At 43.8% G+C, this 8,376-nt stretch overlaps 1 long non-coding RNA gene across 1 annotated transcript; it reads left to right on the forward strand.

Moving 5' to 3' along the window:
- Window positions 1-2,174: 2,174 nt before the first annotated feature.
- LOC123618463 (uncharacterized) lies at window positions 2,175-8,376 on the forward strand. Its single transcript, XR_006726898.2, has 3 exons — window positions 2,175-4,680; window positions 5,149-5,208; window positions 7,434-8,376. It is a non-coding gene; the product is annotated as an uncharacterized LOC123618463 (long non-coding RNA).

Consider the following 8,376-nt stretch of genomic DNA (forward strand, 5'->3'; position numbering starts at 1 on the left):
GTGTCTTTTTTCTTTTTAGGTGCCACGTTTAAGCAATATCATATGGTATTTGTCTTTCTCTAATTTAATTCGCTTAGAATGATAATCTCCAGGTCCATCCATGTTGCTGCAAATGGCATTATTTTATTCTTTTTATGGCTGAGTAGTATTCCATTGTATAAATACACCACATCTTTATACAGTCATAAAAGATAACTTTTGATGAAATATTGAATGTCTTCCACCTCAGAATTTATTTTAAAATCTGAAATTTAAAAGAAAACAAGATTTACTCATAGATCATTAGTGCATTTTTTCAGTTATAAGTCCCTTGCCTTTCATTACTGTTGTTGTTGGACAGTGGGCTCCCCTTTCACATGTAATCAAAGCCAAGTGGCCTCACCTGCGCCCTCTGCTCTCAACTGACCTGGGAGCAGTCCTGTGTTCAGGGTCCCCACTCCTCTTCCAGTTTTCTGACTCCTTATTCTATTTAAAAAGAGAAAATAAAAACAAAACGAAAAGATAAGTGACTCTTAATATGATGGGAGTAGGTCATGTTTTCTTTTAATTTATGTTGGAATTTTTTCTCATTAAATTAGAGAAGGTAATGAAACTTTTTGGTCTGTGTTTTGGGAAGGTTTTTTTGAAGTACAATTGACTTACAATATGACATTAGTTTTGTGTGTACAACACAGTAATTCAATATTTTTATACATTACAAAATGATGCCCATAATAAGTCCAGTTACCATCTGTCACCAAATATTTCATTACTTTTGTGGCTGAGTAATATTCCATTATTCATACATAATGCACATTACTCAGCCATGAGATGTACACACACATACACACACACACACATATATATACACCATATATTCTTTGTCCGTTTATTTGTCAACCCTTATGTTGCTTCCGTATCTTGGCTACTGAAAATAATACTGCAGTGAACATAGGCATGCATATATCTTTTCAAATTTTTGTTTTCTTTAAATAAATACCCAGAAGTGCAATTGCTGGATCTTATACTAGTTCTGTTTTTCCTATTTTTAATTTTTTTAAGGATACCCATACTGTTTTCCACAGTGGCTGTATCAATTTACTAACAGTGCATGAGGGGTCCCTTTTATCCACAGCCTGGCCCACACTTGTCATCACTGGGCTTTTTGATGACGGCCATCCTCACAGGCGGGAGGTGATAACTCACTGTTGTTTTGGTTTGCATTTTCCTAATGATCAGTGATGTTGAGCATCTTTTCATGTGCCTGTTGGCCATCTGTATGTCTTCTTTGGGAAAATGTCTATTTAGTTACTCTGCCCATATTTTAAATTGGATTGTTTGGGGGAGGGGTTGGTATTGAGTTGTGTGAGTTCTTCATATACTTTGGATATTAATCCCTTATCAGATACATTATTTGCAGAAATCTTCTCCCATTCAGTAGATTGTCTTTTTGTTTTCCTGATAGTTTCCTTTGATGTGCAAAAGCCTTTTAGTTTGAGGTGGTCCCACTCGTTTATTTTTGCTTTTGTTTTCTTTGCCTGAGGAGACATCTCCAAAAACACATTGCTAAAATCCACATCAAAGAACACACTGTCTTTGTTTGCTTCTGGGAGTTTTATGGTTTCGTGTCTTACATGTAAGTCTTTAATCCATGTTGAGTACTCATTTCACACCAGGCAGTCTGCTGTGACTTTCACACAAAATCTCATTTTGGCATCACAACTGTCCTTCCTAAGAAGCTAGTGCATTTACTATTTTACAAGGAAAGCTGGGCTCGGAGAGGCAAAGCAGCACATCCCGTGCTAAATGGCAGAGCCAGGATTCGAACTTGAGAATACCTGATTCTCAGGCTATTATTCTGGATACAAACATATGTAATAAATACATCTCCATGCTTCAGAAATCTGATTGGTTTAGGAAACAATCTCGTCAGTGACACCTGTTGACAACTATAGAGAAAATATTTTTCCCACAGTCATCAAGTTGCTCCAGATAAGTGTGCTGAGTGACCATTTACATGGATGTCACTTCATAGATGTGGGGACACACAGCAGAAAATTTCACAGCTCTTTATCTTTTATTTCAAAAGTACTTATCTAGCTTTTGGCATTTCACTCAAAATTAACTTGGCCATTTTCCTGAAAAATACTGCATGATCCTCTAATCCTAAAAAAAGATTTATTTTGAACCACCAATACTTTTTTTTAATAAACACGTAATTTAGTTATCATTAGGGAAAGGAGAGATGGCAATCCAATTATTTTTAATACTGTTGAATCTGAGTATATTACTAGACTGTGGTTCATAAACTATAAATGTCAAAGATTAAAAACTCCCCATTGTTGCTACTACTTGGGCCTTAGAATAGAAGAGACAATTATTAAATATGGCTAATATCTTTTATTTTGGCACCTCTAAGATGACTATACTTGATGTAAATGACATCCTTGGAATAAAAGAAGAAAAATAAGAAATGCATTTATTCCTATGACAAAGAGAATGAACAAAAATACCTATGGTCACAAACTTCATGGGCCAAGCAATCTAGTGGACAAGACAGACCTTAATCAAATAATTATACAAAAAAATTCAAATCATAAGTAGGACAAATGGTACAGAGATCAAGAGGGCTTCCCTAAAGATGTAACGCTTGGGCTGATGTCTGTGCTTGTGAAGAGATTAGCCATGTGGCCCCTGGATCCCTTCAGCCTTCTCAGTAAAAGTCAGGGTGTAAATGGGATTTTCCAGGAGAGACGTGCTCAATGGCGTGAATCCCTGTGACGGTACAGGAGGTCCACAAGTGACCTAAGGATGTTATGTCAGCAGAAACACCGCCAGCTTGGACTGAAAGGGGCAAAGAGAACTGAAAGAAGCTGTAGGACTCCCAAAACCCTGCAGGCAGAAGACAGTCTGCAGGAAACTACTCAGCTCAAGCTTGTGCCATGTTTCATGAAAAAGGAAGGGTGTCTCCAAGGGCAGAGCTGAGCCGAGCCGAGCCACAGAGGGTTGCTCTGAGCCTTGAATCTAATGGGGTTTGCCTTACTGGATTTTGAAATGTGTTGAGGCCAACCAGTGATGGATTTTTTTCCTTCCATTTTCTTCCTTTTTGAACAGGGATGTTTATAACTGGTACCCTACCCCTGTCCCACTGTTGTATTTCAGGAGCAGATAACTTGCTTTCTCTCTTCCAAGGCACACTGATGGAGAGAAATTCTGTCTCAGGATGGTTCATATGCAGTCTCACCAGACCTGCCGTAAATAATTTAGGTGATGGGATTTGGATCTTTTGAGCTGATAAGATTCAGATGAAATTTTGGACTTGAGGTGACCCAGTAGCAGGCTGAGGCTTTGGGACTCTTTGGAATGGGGTGACTACATTTTGCATATGAATTAGATGTGAGTCTCTGGGGGCAGAGAGTGGACTCTGGCAGACAAGGGAACACCCCCAATGATGTCCACGTCCTAATCGCCAGAACCTGTAAATATCACCTTATATAGCCAAAAGAAATTTGCATAAATGATTGAGGATTTTGAGATGGGAGATTATTCTGGGTTACCCAGGCAGCCCCATGTAATCACAAGAATTCTTATAAAGGAGAGGCAGTGGGTCAGAGGGGAGAGAAGACACTGTGTGTTTGGCTTATAGATGGAGGCGCGACCTCAAGACAGGTGAAGCAGGCACTTCTACAAGCTGGAAAAGACGGGGAAACCGAGCTTCCCCAGTGAAGCCGCCAGATGTAACACAGCCCCGCCAGCGCCTTGATTTTAGACGCTTGACTTCCAGAATTCTAAAAGAACAAATTTGTGTGGTTTAAGCCAATGTGTTTGTGGTAATTTGTTACAGCAGAGCCAAGAATCCAGTACACCTGACATTCACCATCGATGCCATCAAAATAATCAAGTCACTTCCGTCTTTAGAACGAAGGTGAGAATGAGCCCCTGCCCTATTCATGTCTTTTCTTTCAGAACGGAATCCTGCAGGGCCACACACATCACCTCCATCTCCTCCCCCGGAAACTCCTAGAGATGCCCAAGCAGGTCCGCCTCTAGACCAGAGTCTGCGCTGCAGCCCGTCTGCCAGACGTCACCAGTGACGCTCTGCTGGCCGCCAAGGGCAAACAGTGGGTCCGCAGTGTTTGGCTCTTGACTGATCCACCTCTTGGCAATATTTGACATTTATGCCGTCTCTTCTTTGGGAAGGGCCTCTCCTTCCTGGATTTCAGCTACACTCTTCTCCTCCGAGTCCGCTTTTCTTCTTACATTCCTAGTTGGGGTTCACGGCGCCGACATGTACCTCCAGCTGCTCGTGTCAGGAACCTGGCAGCCACTGTTGGGGCCTGGGTCCCTCCGCCCCAGTGGGTGCCAGCTCGTGCACAGCCGATGCTGCACTCCGTCCTGGTCGCCTCGTCCCCTGCCGGGAATGGGCTTCCCGTGCTGTCGTCTGGTTTGTGGCCTGTTCTCTCCCCGCCTTCGTCCACTCTGCCGCCAGAGTGATTCCCTGCCGTATCAGCCTGCTTAGGTCACTCCCCGGTTTAAGCTCCATTAACATTTCTTCATTCCTCTCCTGTTAGGTCTGCCTGTTCAGATTTCATCTCCTTTTAGATCTCCCAAACGCCATAGCTCCACGGTGACACGCAAGTATTTTGATTCAGATGACCTCTCTCATACGAATTCCACCACAGATTAGCTCCAAGATAGTGGGTACGTTAGTGAACTAGCCTCAGCACTTCATCTGCGAAATCGGGACAATGTGGCCTATCTCACGGAGCTGTCCGAGCAGTAAACAGACTGGTTTTTGTAAAGAGGCCAAGTACAAAGCAGCAGGGTGCAGGGATGACGATGAGCATGAGGATGAAGATGAGGACGATACTGATGGGGGGGGGAGAAAGGGAGGAGGGGGAAGAGACTGAGGAGGGGGAGGGGAAGGGGATGAGGAAGATGAGGGGAAGGGGAGGAGGGGGAGGAGGAGGGGGAAGGAACATGACAGGAAGGCACAGCACATTGAACATTTTGCCTTAATTTTCTTATTTTGATTGAAAATCTGAGTCATTCATATACACATTTTTTTTCATTTTGGATAATTTTTTTTTAAACCAAAGAGTGAAATTCAGTATCAAAATGGGGTAACAAACGCCCTCCTCTAGTGTTTGACCACCTAACTCTCTACAGGTGCCTGTTCCCTCGAACACCAACACGGCCAGGACTCTGATGGCTTTTGACAATTTTCTGGTGAGAAGAAATCAGGGGAAGATAGCATAATACCTTTTAGGGCAGTGATGTCAGCAACCTTTCTTTGAAAAGGTCATTCTGGATCAGACTCTTTTAGGTTTCGATTGTGTGATCATGCGTAAAAGATTCAATTTATAGATTGTAAGTAAACGTGGTGTTGACACAGGCATATGCTTTATGGATGGACAGTGATTACCCATCTGTGCTGTGAGGAGTCTGTCTGCTTAGCTTTTCTCAAGTCTGCTTGATAAGAAACCGCATGTCCAGCGAAGCTCCGGTCCGGGTTACAGGGGTCGGATCAGCACCCGGCTCTGTGATATTTCTGCCACAGGCTGTTCCAGCACCTGCTGATCAGAGGAAACCTCAGGGCTGAAAATCTGCCAGCTCGGTAGAAATTCCTTCCCAAAATAGCAATACTGCTGAGCAAATAGCAAGGCTGGCGCGGGGCAGACCTCAGGGTTCCTGCGGCAGAGCCACAGTCTCCCACGGGGGCCTTTTTTCAGCGTCTAAATCCCTCTTTGATCCGACAGCTGATTTCCCCATTCATCACACTCCTCCCTCCTCTCTGCTCTCCTGGGAGTGTCCCTGCATCCGTCCTGGTGGGGGGGGGGTCCTCTGGGGCCGTGGGGCCGCTGTCCCCACTTGTCCCGGAGCAAACCCTCCACGTGCAAGTGCACGGGTGATGTCACCTCGCCAAGTGTCTCCAGGAGGAGGAGAAAATGAAGCCTTTAAGAGAAACAGAGGCTGTCAGTTTTAATTTAGGCCACATACGTCTCAAAGCCATTTCTAAATATCGAATTACCTTGGTGGACTGGCCTCTCCCTTCTAATGGAGGAAAAAAAACCAAATGGCCTCATACAGTTTAGTGAAGTCTTTGCATTTCAAAAAAATATCCAGCCAATTCAATTGAAACCATCATGCAGAGATTCCTAAGTTTCATTTCAGTCACAGTCAAGCTGTAAAGCTGGTGGCTGCCTGCCTGTTTCCCTTTTCTCGGTGCTGATAGAAACACCAACAAAGCAGCTTCTAGGGCCACTTCTGAATCCCACGAGTTTACTAAGCCAGTCCGTAAGCCATTTTTCAGTCACTTTGGTTTTCTGCTATGATAATCGGTGTGGAACTGAACGTGTTCTTACGTAACGCTCTTCCTGTAACTGAGAGGATGTCCTCGGAGCTGACCTGGGATTGAGTGGGTCAGAGGATGTGCCATTTCGAAGTCAGCCAGGAGAGGACGGTTTATAAATGCAGAACCCGGCCCACTTTTGTGAACGAATCGGATGACAGCAAATAGTGGGCCAGGGCTGCCCCGCAGGAGAGGGCCTCTTGTTTCAGGTGTGTAAATCACTGAGGCTTATTTTTAATTCTCTGAATTGAAACCTACTGAATTCAGAATTTCCTGAATTAATTTTTTCACTATCTTTTATCCAAACAACCTCTCTAACAGATTCATCAGGTCAAGAGAGGATTTTAAAAAGCTAAAATGGCTTTTGGTACATTGCGGGGTTAACTTTTTTGGGGGGCGGGGTGTTTGTATATTTACTTACTTATTTATTTATTGTTTTTAATGGAGGCACCGGGGATTAAGCCCAGGACCTCGTGCATGCTGAGCACCTGCTCTGCCACTGAGCTGTGCCCTCCCCGCTGTGGTTAACTTGTCTTCATTTTTTCTGATGGTCGGTGTCATGCCAGCACATACAAATTCCAACTATAAAAAGGAAAACAAGGAATTGAGAGTGTCCTTTAATCTGACCTTCCGGGTAGAGTCACTAGGCCACAATGTGCTTGTTTCACTTAGTGGTATATTTGGAGTATCTCTTCTATTTCACTCCTTGGTGTATTAGGAGATACATTTTTAAAACTTATTAATGCGGTGAAGCCTGGGTAGTAAGAACAGTCATACCCACAATAATCTCTGATGTCATTTGTAAAAGTAACGGCACGTTTAAAAGTGACCACGTTGGAGTCAGGTCTCACCCAATCCTGCTCGCACCCGGTCAGAGGGGGACCCCTGTCTCCCTCCAGGAGAACTTAAAGACGTTCTGTTCATGTACAGAAGAGAGAGAGAAGTGACAGGCAGCGGTGTAGATGCTGGGGTGCCCTCACCCGTGTGATGCTGCCTGCACCGTTTTATCCTCATCCTGTCCCCGATGTGGCCTTCCTCACTCACTCTGCATCCTTTATTTGTCCAATCTGTGTGAACGTCATGATCTTTCCTTTTGCTGCAGGAGGTGATGTGGGAACCCAGCTCTTCACAAGTGATGAGGACCGGGTCCCTGACTGACCAGGGCCCCGGAGCCGATATCGTTACTGAAGGAGTAAGGTTCTCCCCACTCAGGAACGCGACCTGCCACGCCCTTCACTCCCTCACCCGTCCCTACCTTCATCCTTGCCGCGCAGGCGGGCACTCCCGCTGCCTGGAAGGGCTGCTCTGCCCCCGGCACTGTTCCTTTTCTCCCAGTCTTCCCGGACATTTCACCGTGCTAATTCCTCTAGACAAACCCATCAGTTCTTCTAGTGCCACTTAAAAAAAATTAAACCCTGTTTAATTGAGGTTATGTAACATTTGCAGAACATTTTTATGGAGTGTTGTTTATGTTACAAAGTCAGTTCCTCCCCCAGCTTCCCACGGGTCCCCTTGCTCCATTCCCTCCTTTCCTTCCGAGGAGGTTAAGACGTGCGTTTTACTGTCAGATCTCCTTGCGGCTTTACCTTGTCGCCCTCTGTGCTGCTACAGTGCGCACACTTCAATAGGCTTCATGTACCATGTTACGCAGAGCCCTTCTCTTCCCATCCCACTGAGGTCTATTTTAACTGAGAGTGGATGTTAAATTTTGTCCAAAGACTGATTAATAATCTGTAGAGACGGCCACACAGCTTTTTTCTTTTGACTTATCAATATGGAGAATTAAATATTAGATCTTTGGGTGTTAAGTAAACCAACCTTTCTGACTTGGATAAAACACTATTGTCCATGGTGTAGTCCTCTTTTAATATACAATATTCTTCTTTTAAATATTGACTTCTATTTACTAATAACTTTTCTGGATTTCATATTATTCCAAACACCAATTTGTACTTTTCTTTCTTTAGTCAGCTTGATACCCATGTTATTCTTTGTAAAGAAATGTCAAACTTATTTTGCTTAAATTCTATAAAACCTACTTTTGA

Source organism: Camelus bactrianus, chromosome 31 (genome assembly GCF_048773025.1).
Source record: "Camelus bactrianus isolate YW-2024 breed Bactrian camel chromosome 31, ASM4877302v1, whole genome shotgun sequence".
Taxonomy (NCBI): domain Eukaryota; kingdom Metazoa; phylum Chordata; class Mammalia; order Artiodactyla; family Camelidae; genus Camelus; species Camelus bactrianus.